Below are 17,987 nucleotides of genomic sequence, written 5' to 3' on the forward strand. Positions count from 1 at the left end.
AGCCAGCATGCAGTTGTGGAAGCATGTAGACTTCTAAATCTGGACAGATAGAGTATTTTTTTTAAAATTTATTTTACTGAAGTATAGCTGATTTACAATGTTGTGTTAATTTCTGCTGTACAGCAAAGTGATTCAGTTATACAAAATATATATGTGTGTGTGTATATATATATATTCTTTTTCATATTATTTTCTATTATGGTTTATCACAGGATATCGAATACAGTTCCCTGTGCTATACAGTAGGACCTTGTCGTTTATCCATTCTATATATAATAGTTTGTATCTGCTAATCCCAAACTCGCAGTCCATCCCTCCCATCCCTCCCTTCCCCCTTGGCAACCACGAGTCTGTTCTCTATGTCTGTGAGTCTGTACAGATGGAGTTCTAATCCAGCTATGCCTCATACAAATAATGTGGCTTTGAACAATGCATTTTACCTGTTTCATCTTAATTTATTAAAGTTTCTGTAATATTAAAATAAATAACACATAGAACTTGTCTTATTTATTTCTTGTAATAAACATTATTTTCTCTAAGATAATATCCTTTAGTAATAATAATGGCTAATATTAACTAACACTTGCTGCATGCCAGGGACAATTCTATTCTAAAAACTTTATTACTCTATATCTATTAATTCATTTCATCTTTATAATAACTCCATGAGGCAAATACTATTTTAAAAAATAAAATAAAATGATATAATAAAATAAATTGAATTCTTCTCAGCCAACATGTATTGCAATAATGTTCCACCACAATTCAATGTAAGATGTGTAAGAATCTGTAAAAATTACTTCCTGCTACTATAACTCCATGCCCATGAATTGTCCCCCCATCTCTGTGGCAGAGCTCTCAGCACAGCAGTTAGTAAAAGCCTCCTTCCCTGCCCTGCAACCCTATCAATTCTGCTTCTCAGTCATTGCTCTGGTCTCCTGCCGCTGTTGAGATCAGATTCAAACTCTGTGCCCTTGACATCAAAGTCAGAACACAGAAAACTCTTATTTTCTCTTGTCTTACAGTTTATCTTTCCTTATCACCAAGACCTACTAAGAAGTTTGCCTGATTTCCAAGTGAGCAAAATTAGTCATTCTTCCCACAGCATATTTTGGGACCTCTGTTAAAATGATGCTCCAAAAAAAAAAAAAAAACAATGTTTCAACTCTCAATGGGCTACATTCTAAAGTTGGAATTATAATGTGGTTTTGCATTGAATTTGTGGTTTGTGGAAAAGCAGAACGGACATCACCTGGGAGCTTGTTAGAAATGCAGAAACTCAGGCCCTATCCTCTGCTTACTGAATCCGAATTTGCATTTTAACATGAACTCCCAGTGATCCTATTCATATTAAAGATTGGGAAGTACCAATCTGGAGGTCTGCAAGGATAAAATTCTGGACTCAATCTAGCGGACAGTGGGATGTCAGGAAAAGCCTGTAAAAGAGTGAATTCTGCCAGCCCAGCAGGAGATGACCATAATCCACATTTATTAAGGGAGTATACTGCATGAATTCTCAACTAATTTTTATGTATATTAATTCATTTTATTCTGACCACAATCCTACAAGGTATTTGATATTATTACCACCTTTTAATAATAAAGATGAAAAAGCTGAGACCCCCCCCGGAGATTAAGTGACTTCCCTGAGGTCACACAATAGAAGGATAATAGGCTTGGATTCAAAAACAGGCAGGTTGGCTCTAAGCCCTCGTTTTTAATTATTATCCTGTGCTGCCTCTTTCTCAATAGCCTATTTCACCTTCATTTACTGGCACTGTTCCTGGCCCTTCATGGGCAGGCATTCAATAATTGAAAATGAATGAGGCCCTAAATTCAGCAGATGAACGCATCGTCTTCACTGCCACCGGTAAACCTATCACTACATCTCCACGCTAGTCTGTGAAGAAGCTGCCTGGGTGATAAGGAATCAGCAAACTCATCAATGCCTATATTTTTCTTTCATTTTACCACCTCTGTTCCTCACAACCTTCTATCCACCCTGAAGCAGGCAGCCTCTAGTTGTCTTGAGTTGAAGTTACTGACTGCATCTTCAGCAAATGCTAAAATGAATTGAATGAATGCTAGATATACAGCTTTATACTAGGTATTTCATGTTATTTGATTTAATACATACTAAGGGAGACGTTATTATCTCCATTTCACAAACAATAAGGCTGAATTCAGAAAAGTTAAGTCAGACGAGTCGAGTCTTGCTTTAATTCCAGTTGTTTCTGATTCTAGAAGTAGCATTCTTTCAACTATTCAATATTGATACCTGTGCCTTTCCTTGCTATTTGATGGAATCAATCTTGAGAGATTGTGGTTTTTTGTTTGTTTTTGTTTTTGAATTTTTCCTTACCTCAGTCCATTACATTGACAGTTCTCAAACTTTAAGCGTTAAGAATAACCCGGGAGACTTGTTAAAACACTGATTACTGGGCCCTATCCCCAGGGTTTCTGAGTTAGCAGGTCTGCGGTGGAGCCTGATAATTTTCACTTTAACAAGCTTCAGGAGATGCTTCAGGAGATGCTGCAGCTGCTGCTGGCCTGGGGACCACACTTTGAAAACCACTGCAGGCAATAAACCTCCCTAACTCTTCATATGTCCTTATGTACTTTTCACTCCCACTCTGTCTGAAATAGATTCCAAAGCGGTGCCCACAGGAGAAGCACTAGACAACAGTGGATCTGAATCCATGTTTCACAGAGGCATAAAGCAGTCAGATAGGGATATGGGAAGTGCCACAGGACACCTGCCCAAGGAGACTGATTCTAAAAAGATGCCTCCTGTCATTTTTATTAACCTTTGCTACTTGTAGAGACAAGTAGACTCAGCATTGACAAAATTCATAACTGAATTCACATGTTTTTACAATTTTATCAGGTTTCTAGCTCTTGATATTTCCCTCCTCTGGAATGTTTTTGAGTTATATTATGATTTGTATTTAGTTGAGGGGAAAAACAGTGAAAAGCTATCTATTGCTCAGTACTTCGATTGCTAATCATCATGGCTCCTCCCGCACAGCGCATGCAGGTGAAGTAGTCAGGATTCATATTGACTGAATAAGCATCTGGCTACTAAGACAAGGAACCCATCTGTCTAAGTTTAGAGGACACAGATGCACCCTTTCTGCAGTCATCTACCCACAAACACATCCCATGCTGGGATGGAGGAAATATGTACTTGTGGCTTTATAAAATGACTTCCCCAATTCCAGGTCCCAAGAAACTGTTTGGTAAATTTCCCCAGAGTGTTTACTAGTTGTAGAAAAGTAAAATCCCTCCCCAGGAAAATAACCCTTAAAATTCTTTATTTAAATTACCATAACAATTTGTGCCTCCTATCATCCTCCTCCTTCTCCTGTGAAAGACAATCACTTTATGGACCCAACACAAGGAGCCACTTTCTCTCTTGTCAGATAATAAATAATAGTATCAGTTAACATTACTGAATAAAAGAAATTCCTGTGCTTATAGAATTCTTGATGGATGATTTTTATGTCTTATTTCATGTAATACTCACATCCTGTAGAGCGGGTGTTATTATCTTCATTTTAAAAGGTGACAATTGCTGCTCCAAAATGTTAAATAGCTTAATCAGGTTTCACAATTAAGAAATGGTTTGGCTAAGTTCCAAGCTCAGGTATTTTTCACTTCAAATAACTCTCTCTTAACCAAAGCATGTTACTTCGAAAACTAGTTCTGCTACTTTTCACGAGAAAGTCCACAAAAGGAGAGTTCATAGCATGTGGAGAAATCTTTAGCTTTTGAAAATTCACAGGTATATTAGGGTATGAAAAATATTGTTTCCTATCCTTAGGATTCATTTAACAAATACTATGAGTATGTAGCTACATCTCTAGATTAAAAATATATATATATACCACCAAACTCGGTAGCTTAAAAAAACAGAAAACAAAAAAAACCCAGCCATTTGTTATCTCTTGTGACTAAGGTTTGACTGGGCTCGGCTGGGAAGTTCTGTTTTCCGTGCTGTTGGCTGGAGCTGCAGTCACCTGGGAGACCCCCTCACAGAGCTGACAATTGGTGCTGGCTGTCACGTGGGCCAGTTAACTAGAGCGCCTCAGTTCTCCTCCATGTGACTTCCCTACATGGTTGGAGCTTTTTATTTATTTATTTATTTATTATTTTTTTATCCATTTTATACAGATTAGTGTATACATGTCAATCCCAATCTGCCAATTCATCCCACCACCACCACCTCCCCCCCAGCCACTTTCCCCACTTGGTGTCCATACATTTGTTCTCTACATCTGTGTCTCAATTTCTGCCCTGCAAACCGGTTCATCTGTACCATTTTTCTAGGTTCCACATATATGCGTTAATATGTGATATTTGTTTTTCGCTTTCTGACTTACTTCACTCTGTATGACAGTCTCTAGATCCATCCACATCTCTACAAATGACCCAATTTCGTTCCTTTTTATGGCTGAGTAATATTCCATTGTATATATGTACCACAACTTCTTTATCCATTCGTCTGTCGATGGGCATTCAGGTTGCTTCCATGACCTGGCTATTGTAAATAGTGCTGCAATGAACATTGGGGTGCATGTGTCTTTTCGAATTATGGTTTTCTCCAGATATATGCCTAAGAGTGGATTTGCTGGGTCATTTGGTAGCTCTATTTTTAGTTTTTTAAGGAACCTCCATACTGTTCTCCATAGTGGCTGTATCAATTTACATACCCACCAACAGTGCAAGAGTGTTCCCTTTTCTCCACACCCTCTCCAGCATTTGTTGTTTGTAGATTTTCTGATGATGCCCATTCTTACTGGTGTGAGGTGATACCTCATTGTAGTTTTGATTTGCATTTCTCTAATAATTAGTGATGTTGAGCAGCTTTTCATATGCTTCTTGGCCATCTGCATGTCTTCTTTGGAGAAATGTCGATTTAGGTCTGCACATTTTTGGATTGGGTTGTTTGTTTTTTTAATATTGAGCTGCATGAGCTGTTTATATATTTTGGAGATTAATCCTTTGTCCCTTGATTCGTTTGGAAATATTTTCTCCCATTCTGAGGGTTGTCTTTTCGTCTTGTTTATGGTTTCCTTTGCTTTGCAAAAGCTTTGAAGTTTCATTAGGTCCCATTTGTTTATTTTTGTTTTTATTTCCATTACTCTAGGAGGTGGATCAAAAAAGATCTTGCTGTGATTTATGTCAAAGAGTGTTCTTCCTATGTTTTCCTCTAAGAGTTTTATAGTATCCGGTCTTACATTCAGGTCTCTAACTCATTTTGAGTTTATTTCTGTGTATGGTGTTAGGGAGTGTTCTAATTTCATTCTTTTACATGTAGCTGTCCAGTTTTCCCAGCACCACTTATTGAAGAGACTGTCTTTTCTCCATTGTGTATCCTTGCCTCTTTTGTCATAGATAAGTTGACCATAGGTGCGTGGGTTTATCTCTGGGCTTTCTATCCTGTTCCACTGATCTATGTTTCTGTTTTTGTGCCAGTACCATATTGTCTTGATTACTGTAGTTTTATAGTATAGTCGGAAGTCAGGGAGTCTGATTCCTCCAGCTCCGTTTTTTTCCCTCAAGAGTGCTTTGGCTCTTCAGGGTCTTTTGTGTCTCCATACAAATTTGAAGATTTTTTGTTCTACTTCCATTAAAAATGCCATTGGTAATTTGATAGGGATTGCACTGAATCTGTAGATTGCTTTGGGTAGTATAGTCATTTTCACAATGTTGATTCTTCCAAACCAAGATCATGGTATATCTCTCCATCTGTTGGTATCATCTTTAAATTCTTTCATCAATGTCTTATAGCTTTCTGAATACAGGTCTTTTGTCTCATTAGGTAGGTTTATTCCCAGGTATTTTATTCATTTTGTTGCAATGGTAAATGGGACTGTTTCCTTAAGTTCTCTTTCAGATTTTACATCATTAGTGTATAGGAATGCAAGAGATTTCTGTGCATTAATTTTGTATCCTGCAGCTTTACCAAATTCATTGATTAGCTCTAGTAGTTTTCTGGTGGCATCCTTAGGATTCTCTATGTATAGTATCATGTCATCTGCAAACAGTGACAGTTTTACTTCTTCTTTTCCAATTTGTATTCCTTTTATTTCTTTTTCTTCTCTGATTGCTGTGGCTAGGACTTCCAAAACTATGTTGAATAATAGTGGTGAGAGTGGACAACCTTGTCTTGCTCCTTCCTGATCTTAGAGGAAATGCTTTCAGTTTTTCACCATTGAGAATGATGTTTGCTGTGGGTTTGTCGTATATGGCCTTTATTATGTTGAGGTAAGTTCCCTCTATGCCCACTTTCTGGAGAGTTTTTATCATAAATGGGTGTTGAATTTTGTAAAAAGCTTTTTCTGCATCTATTGAGATGATCATATGGTTTTTCTCCTTCAATTTGTTAATATGGTGTATCACATTGATTGATTTCCGTATATTGAAGAATCCTTGCATCCCTGGGATAAATCCCACTCGATCATGGTGTATGATCCTTTTAATGTGTTGTTGGATTCTGTTTGCTAGTATTTTCTTGAGGATTTTTGCATCTATATTCATCAGTGATATTGGTCTGTAATTTTCTTTTTTTGTAGTATGTTTGTCTGGTTTTGGTATCAAGGTGATGGTGGCCTTGTAGAATGAGTTTGGGAGTGTTCCTTCCTCCGCAATTTTTTGGAAGAGTTTGAGAAGGATGGGTGTTAGCTCTTCTCTAAATGTTTGATAGAATTCACCTGTGAAGCCGTCTGGTCCTGGACTTTTGTTTGTTGGAAGATTTTTAATCACAGTTTCAATTTCATTACTTGTGATTGGTCTGTTCATATTTTCCATTTCTTCCTGGTTCAGTCTTGGAAGGTTATACCTTTCTAAGAATCTGTCCGTTTCTTCCAGGTTGTCCATTTTATTGGCATAGAGTTGCTTGTAGTAGTCTCTTAGGATGCTTTGTATTTCTGCGGTGTCTCTTGTAACTTCTCCTTTTTCATTTCTAATTTTATTGATTTGAGTCCTCTCCCTATTTTTCTTGATGAGTCTGGCTAATGGTTTATCAAGTTTGTTTATGTTTTCAAAGAACCAGCTTTTAGTTTTATTGATCTTTGCTATTGTTTTCTTTGTTTCTATTTCATTTATTTCTGATCTGATCATTATGATTTCCTTCCTTCTGCTAACTTTGGGTTTTGTTTGTTCTTCTTTCTTTAGTTCCTTTAGGTGTAAGGTTAGATTGTTTATTCGAGATTTTTCTTGTTTCTTGAGGTAGGCTTGTATAGCTATAACGTTCCCTCTTAGAACTGCTTTTGCTGCATCCCATAGGTTTTGGATCGTCGTGTTTTCATTGTCATTTGTCTCTAGGTATTTTTTTTATTTCCTCTTTGATTTCTTCAGTGATCTCTTGGTTATTTAGTAACGTGTTGTTTAGCCTCCATGTGTTTTTTTTTTTTACGTTTTTTTCCCTGTAATTCATTTCTAATCTCATAGCGTTGTGGTCAGAAAAGATGCTTGATATGATTTCAGTTTTCTTAAATTTACTGTGGCTTGATTTGTGACCCAAGATGTGATGTATCCTGGAGAATGTTCCGGTTCTGTGCTCACGTGAGAAGAAAGTGTAATCTGCTTTTTTTGGATGGAATGTCCTATAAATATCAATTAAGTCTATCTAGTCTATTGTGTCATTTAAAGCTTCTGTTTCCTTATTTATTTTCATTTTGGATGATCTGTCCATTGGTGTAAGTGAGGTGTTAAAGTCCCCCACTATTATTCTGTTACTTTCGATTTCCTCCTTTATAGCTATTAGCAGTTGCCTTATGTATTGAGGTGCTCCTATGTTGGGTGCATATATATTTATAATTGTTATACCTTCTTCTTGGATTGATCCCTTGATCATTATGTAGTGTCCTTCCTTGTCTCTTGTAACATTCTTTATTTTAAAGTCTATTTTATCTGATATGAGTATTGCTACTCCAGGTTTCTTTTGATTTCCATTAGCATGGAATAACTTTTTCCATCCCCTCACTTTCAGTCTGTATGGGTCCCTAAGTCTGAAGTCGGTCTCTTGTAGACAGCACACATATGGGTCTTGTTTTAGTATCCATTCAGCAAGCCTGTGTCTTTTGGTTGGAGCATTTAATCCATTCACGTTTAAGGTAATTATTGATATGTATGTTCCTATGACCATTTTCTTAATTGTTTTGGGTTTGTTTTTGTAGGTACTTTTCTTCTCTCGTGTTTCCTACTTAGAGAAGTTCCTTTAGCATTTGTTGTAGAGCTGGTTTGGTGGTGCTGAATTCTCTTAGCTTTGCTTCTCTGTAAAGGTTTTGATTTCTCCATCGAATCTGAATGAGATCCTTGCTGGGTAGAGTAGTCTTGGTTGTAGGTTCTTCCCTTTCATCACTTTAAGTATATCATGCCACTCCCTTCTGGCTTGTAGAGTTTCTGCTGAGAAATCAGCTGTTAACCTTATGGGAGTTCCCTTGTATGTTATTTGTCGTTTTTCCCTTGCTGCTTTCAGTAATTTTTCTTTGTCTTTAATTTTTGCCAATTTGATTACTATGTGTCTCAGCGTGCTTCTCCTTGGGTTTATCCTGTATGGGAGTCTCTGCACTTCCTGGACTTGGGTGGCTATTTCCTTTCCCATGTTAGAGAAGTTTTTGACTATAATCTCTTCAAATATTTTCTCTGGTCCTTTCTCTCTCTCTTCTCCTTCTGGGACCCCTATAATGCGAATGTTGTTGCGTTTAATGTTGTCCCTGAGGTCTCTTAGGCTGTCTTCATTTCTTTTCATTCTTTTTTCTTTATTCTGTTCCACAGCAGTGAATTCCACCATTCTGTCTTCCTGGTCACTTATCCATTCTTCTGCCTCAGTTATTCTTCTATTGATTCCTTCTAGTGTGGTTTTTATTTCAGTTATTCTATTGTTCATCTCTGCTTTTTGTTCTTTAATTCTTCTAGGTCTTTGTTAATCATTTCTTGCATCTTCTCAATCTTTGTCTCCATTCTTTTTCTGAGGTCCTGGATCATCTTCACTATCATTATTCTGAATTCTTTTTCTGGAAGGTTGCCTATCTCCACTTCATTTATCTCCACTTCATTTTCTGTGGTTTTATCTTGTTCCTTAATCTGGTACATAGCCCTCTGCCTTTTCATCTTGTCTATGTTTCTGTGAATGTGTTTTTTGTTCCACAGGCTGCAGGATTGTAGTTCTTCTTGCTTCTGCTGTTGGCCCTCTGGTGGATGAGGCTATCTAAGAGGCTTATCGGTTCGAGCTTTTTAGATACTTGAAGCCGATCATGGAATAGCGAATCAAAAAGGTAAGCTACAGATTTCTTAAAAGCCCATTTAAAGTTCACTCTAAGAATTTACACAGAGTCTCTTTTGTCTCTTTGTATCAATTCTAGCAAATTCCAGGCAGACTAGATTAAAAAGAGGGAATGGCAACAAATTTGGTCCAACTTGAGTCCACCACAGTCTGCCCTCTGGTCATAAATTATTCACATTTCTCCAGAAATTTAAAAATATACCCCCTCTTTCAAGACCACCAAAAGTTTTATCTTGTTACAGCATCAAGTTCAGGCTTAAAGTACAACACTTCAATATCCAAATCATGTCCACGTGTGGATGAGGCGCTACAGGGTTGGCTTCACAGGCATTTTTAGTTTGTTTTTCTTTTTTGTTTTTTTCAAATGCAGAGATTTGTGATCTAAAAAGACAAGTTATCTTCTCCAAGAAACAAAAATCATTTGGAGATAGTGATAAAATAACCCAATAGACACTCAGTCAAAAAGGGATAGAAAATGCACATGCTCCAAATCCTGCTGTTTCCAGGGCAGTGATGGTATGTTTATTAGGAACCCAGTTTTCCACCTTGGGTAGTTCTCTGGTGCTCTTAGCTTTGCCTTGTGAGTCATGCTTCCTTTTCTGTAAGAAATCGTCCATATTTGTAGCTGCAAAGTTTTGTTAGCCTGTTCTCTGCCCATAGAAATATTTAGACCTCGAGTCACCTTTTCCTTTTTAATTGTTCCCCCCCCCCTTTAAATTCAAGCCAGTTTGCTTCTACTTTTCACGAGAGTATGTCCTAGCAACTTTATATATGTTCTATAATGAATCATAAATTAATAAGGAATAGCTCATTTTTGCTTACATTTCCTGAGAGGGAGGAAGAAATCTCACTTGATTCTCATGATATGACAGTCATTGTGTCAAGCAATTAACACACATTTTGTACAATTCTGACAACAGTCGTGGAAGTTGCATGTCCACATGTTTATGGATGAAAAATCAAAATGCAGAAAAGATCATTTTAATTTTCATATAGCTTTTAAGTAGCAGATGCAAGATTGCAAACCAAATATGTCTAGAACCAAACTCTAAGCATTTTCTGCTATAATATATTGCCTTTAATTCTAGAAATATTTGCCTTTTTATTGTTTGTTTATTCATAACCTCTTTTGAATATAAAGTTGAGGCAGCAGACAGCTGTAAAATGGATACTTTTAAGGCTATGTCATTTAGGCAATTATCTAGCAAGCCCTTTCCAAAAATTTAAATTTAAAATGACTGAATTATTTTAAATTTGATAAACATGGAAACATTCAGCAGTACAGTTATTGGGAAAAATGTTGGACACCCTTGTTGCAGGTCATAAGCAGTGCCAACTTGACTGCATAGTCCTGATTAGATCTGTAAGTTTAGTTAGAAAAGTTAGCAAATAATATCAAATATAATTTTTAATGAAATACTGTCAAAAGAATAAATAATTCTATGGTTATATAATTTATTAAGGAGACATCTCAAACAAACTTAGTTGATTTCTTTAGTTCAATAGTCCTTAGAGCCTTCAAGATGCCAATAGTTTTTGTTTTCTCTGAGGGCATAGTATATAGTACTTAAAAATATATTTGATTTGGGAAATTTTTGTGAGCAGTCTTATAGGAGGAGTAAGAACTTGGTATACATTCTTAGAAATTATGCCTTAGAAAAATCTAGAGTACTGTGTAAACTGAGAGAATATTTGAAGAATGTAACTAATTACTATATTTTCATAGCGAAGCCTATGTTATTCCTTAAAGTGTAAAATCATTCATTTTATTGCATGTGCTCTAGCTATGAGAATTTGTTACCTGATTATATGTTTTGTTTTGTCTTAGTTGTATTTAAACTTAAAACAATTATATTGCTTTGGAAGATAATGTATTTTTAAGTTTCAACATTCAAAACTAGAGCTGTTATTCAGTTTATACTCTCCACTGTAGTCATCTGGATTGTTTCTGGTCAGCATCTACTCTGATTTTCCATACACCAATAGACTGGTTAATGTCCCCATCTGAATAGTGCTGTACTACTTGATATATATTTAAATACCACTCCAGTTGTGTTCCATCACCTCTATCCTGCCCACTAATGCTTCTCTCAGTCTCTGTAAGTAATCATTTTGATGTTTTTCCTTGTATATCCTTTCAATATTTCCTTAAGTAGGTAAAAGTAAATATGAGTATACATTAGTATCATTGACTCTTTTAATTATAAAAGGTAGCACATTGTATATCCCATACTATAATTTTCTCTTTTTAGTTGACAATTCATCCTTGAGTTTTGGGTTCCCCTCCCCCCTCAATATATAGAAAAATTTTTCATTTTTTAAGATAAGCTCACTTGTGCATTGTATGACTGTCCCTTGGTTTATTTAACTAGTCCTCTATTGATGAGTATTTGTTTTGTACCTATTATTTTGTTATTTGAAAACAATGCTGCAATACATAGTTTGTACATACGTCAAATGTATGTGGGTATTTTTTAAGATACCAAGAGGTGAGATTGCTAGGTCAAATATTAAAAGCATTTGTAATTTTGACAGATATTTACAACTTGCCTTTTTTAAGTTTCATTATTTTGAACTCACATCAACAATGTATGGAGAGCTAATTTTTCCAGTTTTTGGAAATTTTTGTGGAACTTAGATTTTCAGCATGATAAGTGAAAAATGATTTCTCGGTGTAACTGTACTTAGCATTTCTCTCAAAATAAGTGAGGATTTTTTGTTTTTAATATACTTAAGGACTGTTGTCTTTCCTCTGTTTCTCAAGGTCTATTATTCATATTAGCTGTTCTTAAGGAAATTACTTAAATTCCACCCAAACAAGGGAAAGATGAGAAATCTCTAGGAAAAGACAACACTATAAAAGCTTTTATAATACACTAATAAGTATATGTTAAAATAAAAATAATAATATACCTATAATTCAACAAAGATAAAATTTATCATTTATATTAAAAAACTAAATGTAAACTCAAAAGAAAAGACAGACTGGATCAAAAAACAAAACCCAAATAAAGACTGTATCAAAGAGATACAGTTGAGGCAACATGATTCAGAAAGTTTGGAAATAAAAATGATTAAGGAAAATTGTTTATGATATACCTGTGCATATAAGATAAACATATAGCAAAGATTTTATTTAACTCATTAACTAATGAGAGAGCAAATAATATGGTATAATTCTTTCAAAGTAGATTTCAAAAATACACACACACATAAGCAATCAGGAATATTGAAATGAATTTATATATAGATGCAAAACTGGTCAGTATCTACAAGAAAATAATCCATTCCATCTTCACTGATCATGATTTTCTTTTGTTTTCTATGTACAAGAATCATTTGCCTTGTGATCAGTTTTTTAAAATTATAGAATTGTAAAATAGCTCAGAGGCAATGGATGGCATGAATAACAGAGAAGAATATACTAGACAGGACATCCAGTAATATTTTTGCCTATTTTTCCCACAAAACTATAAACAAATGCAAACAAAAAGAAACAAAAGAGAGATTGCAAAATTAATATTAGACCAGTTAGGTCAGGAATGAAAAGTATATAAGGAGAAAAACATGATATTTTATAATTCTAAAGCACACATTCCAATTGGCAATGAAGATATAATAGTCACCAATTTCTCCATAATATCTTAGCAACAGCTTTCAGCAAATGGGAAAAATAGGAGATACAAAACAAAATAGACAACACTCTAAAAATAGAAGACTTAATTTACCTCTCTCAGTTCAGGTCAGATCAAAATGTTTGGTTTTGACTATTTTTGTAGAAGAGACTTCTAACACATCATAGTTTCCTCTACTTCATCTTTCTGGAACTACTTCAGCCTCAGTGCTCATCACCAATTCATGCCACCTCTGTTGACTTCTGTCCCTGTAAAGAAAAAAAAAAAAAATCAGCCTTTCTTTGTAGGAAAGTCTAACAGATACAAAGCGTTAAAGAAAGACTAGCACCTTATAGTGCACACCTTCTCATAAAATCATAGGATTAAGAGAGAGTTTCAGAAATAATTTTGAAGAAATTTGAGCACCAAATGTCTTATATTATAATCAAATCCTACTTTGTCCAGTTATTGTTTTCATTATCAATATAATAGAGAACTTATGGGTTTTTATACAAGGAATGCTTCAGAACAAGGAAGAAAGGGAAATCTATTTCTCAACAGATTACTTCATATATGTGTCTCTTCCCTTCATCTTGTCTTGCAGGCTCCAAAGTCGGGTTGCACTTGCTAATTCTTTTGATGTTGGCTATTACCTCATCACTTATGACCAACTGTTGTATTTGGCATGGTATCAAAATATCGTTAAAGTATTAACAACAAATCTGTTATTAAAGTATTTTAATAATGACATTTCTCTGGAGCTAGAGCAGAAAACTGAGTTTCTGATTGCTGAGTCACAGACGTGACATTTTAAGGTTAATGGGTCTTGGGTTGGTACATTGAATAAAACATTTCTGTGAGAACTATCAAGGGGTATAGACCCCCCCTGCTTTAGAATCACTGGTGTACTTGTTAAAATACATATTTAAAGGAATTTAAACTCTGGAGGTAACACAAACTTTGTAATTTTAGCAAACTTCCCAGGTGTTCTTGATTCATACTCCTGTTAGAGAACTGTTAATGTGGATGTGTTTTTCCCCTTCTGTGGTAAATTGCATTCCTGACCATGATTCTCCATCCCTCTCCATATCTCCACCATTTGGTAAGTGATTTGTGCAGTGCCCTCAACTGTGTGTGCAGTGCAATGTCTCACCCCTGTGATTTGCTTTAACTAATGGATGTTAGAAATATGGTACAGACAAATCACTGGTAAAATTGAGTTTGCTAACACATGTGCCTCTGCCATAACCAGACATGCCTGTGCTAGCCTGCTCCTTCCAGGAGGATAAGGGGCTTGTGGAGGGCATTTGCCACAGAAAAGCTTAGGTCAGAGCAGCTGACACCAGGCACTCTGCAGATCTCTAAAGATAATTGATTGTTGTTTTAAGCCACTGAGTTTTGGAGTGATTTGTTACATAGCATTTTGTGGACACAGTTAACTGACACATTTACATTGTATCAAAAGTGAAAGGAAAATTAAAATTGATGACACACAGTAAAGACTTTAAAATAGAGGGTTCAACCCTGTCTCCAATACCAGATGTCCCTGGATTCCCATCCCACTTTGTTGTCTGACAAGTTACTACACTTCTAAGGTTCAATTTCATTAAATGTTAATTTATTATACAGTAAGACCCCTACATATGAATGAGTTCCATTCCAAGAGCACGTTCGTTAAGTCCAATTTGTTCGTAAGTCCAACAAAGTTAGCCTAGGTACCCAACTAACACAATCGGCTATATAGTACTGTACTGTAATAGGTTTATAATACTTTTCACACAAATACATAAAAAAAAACACAAAAATAATGAAAACATTTTTAATCAGACAGTGCCTTGAAAAGTACAGTAATACAGTACAACAGCTGGCATACAGGGTCTGGCATCCAGTGAACAGGCAAGAAGAGTTACTGACTGGAGGAGGGAGAGGAGGTGGGAGATGGTAGAGCTGAAGGATGGTCAGCAATAGGAGGTGGAGGGCAAGCTGCAATTTCACTCACCCCTGATGTTGATGGCACAGGTTCTGGTTCCTTGCTGGATTTAATTCTATCTACCCTCTTGAAAAAACGATCCAGTGATGTTTGGATCACCACTGCTTTTATGCTTGCTTCCTGACATCCTGGGCTTAAAATAAAGGTACTGTATTACTGTACTCTATACAATACTGTACAGTAAAGTACACAAAAGCACAACCACTTGTAGAGGATGCACACATGTGACAATGTATGCCAAACACATGAACTAAGTTACGTGATTGGACATGCAAACACACGTTCGCATCTTTGAAAGTTCGCTACTTGAATGTCCGTATGTATGGGGACTTATTGTAATAATAGTTACTTTGCAGGATTTTTATAAATATTAAATACAATGATACAAAGAGTATCTTGCATTATTTCCATCTGTTTCTCTTCTCCATAATGTAGATGCTTTTTATACTGAGAGAGACACAAATAGTTGGATTTGCCTGGTCATTTTTCTGCTAATAACCTCCAAAAGGAAAAAGAGAAAATCACCTTGAAAAAACATGTGAAATGCTTGTAGAATTTTATTTTTTAAAGGTGGTGAGATAATGGCAGGACTGTTAATTAGTCTTAGCACGGAATGTAAACCTGAGTGCATAAGAATTTTTTTAACTTCTTATTTAACAAAAGTTCAGTAAGAGCTTGCTTCCCATCTTAAGCCTATAAAATGTTTTCATTAATCATTTCTGTAATATCAAACTTGTGCTGCTGAGCATATAATGGCCATAGTCCCCACATTGATTAGAGAGTCTTAATGTTGTATAATTTATTTTCAAAATAAGTAAGTCTCTAAATACATAATTAAATATGATTTGCATTTTATACCCAGTAAGATTTTTCATTAACGTGAATTACAAATCATGGGTAGAGGAAAGGCTTTTTCCACAACTTTCTCTGATTTATGCTTAGGAAAATGTTATCATACAAAAAGGATTCTTCATTTTCAGCAAAATCAGACTGAAGTTCCACTATCAAGTATATATCAATTGCCAACCATGTTATAACCATGTATTAATGCAAGAGAGATAGTGAGGAATAGTGGACAACAGGGACTTTGAAAGTAGTAGAACAAGATTTAGATTCTTGTTTAACCACTTATTGTTGCATAATTACAGACCTTGGTTTCCTTGTTTATAAAATGTGAATACTCATAATTATATCACAAGATTGGTGATTTAATATAATATATATAAGGCTTAGCACTTACAAGTGATCCATAAATTAGTGTTATTTTAGGAACACTCTGACTTCCAACACAATTTTAAGGTGTAAAGAGTCAAGGCTATTCCATCTTCAGGAAAGAGTGACAGAATGTATTAGTCAAGCAGATAATAAATTTGATAATAAATCATGGTATATTGCCGCATATATGTTCTTTGAAGTATAGAAACATGATTAAAAGTTCAAGAGCTATAAAATCATCTGGCTTGGTTCAAGTTCAAGCTTGACTACATACAAGTTATAAAACTTTGAATAGCATGATTAACTACTTTGTGCCTTATTTATGTGTAAAGTGGGGTTAGCGTTATTTATGATGATTGTTATTGTGATTATAAAATTCCATAATATGTGTAAGTCACTTAGCACTCTCGGGTATATGAGAAAACTTTAACAGCAATTTTGTTAATGTTATTATCATTACTTTCAGTAGTAGTAATATTTTAATCTAGTTTCTAATGCTAGCTCTCTAAATTAATGGAGCTAGCCAATTCATTTAACATTTCTGGTTCTACCAAAAAAAAAATGGGCTGTTTATGATGATCAGTGAGAGTAACACTTGGAGATGTCTCTGAATGGTGCCTGGCAGACAGTGGGTGCTATCTTATATTTTAGTCACACTTTTCATTTTCTCCAACAGGGATGTGATTTGGGTGTTTTGAAATAGGAAATATCAAAATTAACTGGTCAGTCTGAGCAGACATATTGAAATAAGTGATATATGAGTGGTTTCCAAAGTTAGACAGAAGTGGGACAAATGAAGGTGGGCAAAGTTCACAGAGTAAGAATGAGTGTCGAGTGAGAACCTTGGAGGCACAGAAAAAAACATGTGTTGGGGGTAAAAGGATATAATGTTGAATTGAAAGTATATAAGGCTGCCTGGCTGAGAAGGGTGGCAGAGTGACTGATACACACAAGTCCAGGCTGCTGGCAGTGGTAGGCGAGGGGAGGGAGATAATGAGATGAAGTAATAGTGGTGGGTGTGTAGACTAAGGTTAAAAAGGAAGTGGCTTAGAATTAAGAATTTAAGGAGTATATGTTCAGAGAAAAACAAACTAAAATATATTTTGTTTTGTGGCGTGTTGATGAAACAAATGGTTGGTTAAAATTTTTAATTTTGCCATTACTCTTGCCATTTTGTAAATATGACCTAAAACTTTTAGGTATCACAAGGGCAAGACAAGTTGTAATAGACCTGGTAGGCGATGTTAAAACATAATTTCTCCTATATGTCTCTGATTTTTGTATTCTTTCTAAATGTTAGGAGTCTGAGTATCATTTGAGTATTGCCCGTCCTGTGCCAAGAGACAAGAATGGTATTCATTTCCCAGTTCTGCCAGTTTCTAGGTGTGTGACTTTGGACAAATTATTTTCCTAGCCTTGACTTCCTCATGTGTTTTTAGGAGTTTTCTGAAAAATATATCTAAGGTTGCAGACCTCCAAGGATTATATGACTTGTCTGATGTCTGAAATGTCTTAAGCATGTCATATTGGGTGAGCCATTGACCTCTCCAAGTTTCATTTTACTGAACTGAGAAGTGGGAATAATGTTATCTGCTTTGATTAATGAGTTATTGAATGATGGAGCTGAATTGAGTTAATAGATATGAAAGTACTTTGAAAATGGCAATTGCCATATAAATATCCAGCATGGTTATTATAAATTAACACAGCTTTACTGGCTCTGGCTCTGCATCGTAAATGAAAGGAGTGAAGTTGTTAATTGAGAAGAAACAGGAGCAGCAACCTTTCTCATAGTGGCTAATCCAGAATTTATGTTGTCTAATGCTGTGGTTAATTGATTGGGGTTGGATCTGGTGAGTAATTAAGTTTAGTAACA

This window comes from Balaenoptera physalus (genome assembly GCF_965194825.1).
Source record: "Balaenoptera physalus genome assembly, chromosome: 10".
In the NCBI taxonomy this organism is placed as follows: Eukaryota; Metazoa; Chordata; class Mammalia; order Artiodactyla; family Balaenopteridae; genus Balaenoptera; species Balaenoptera physalus.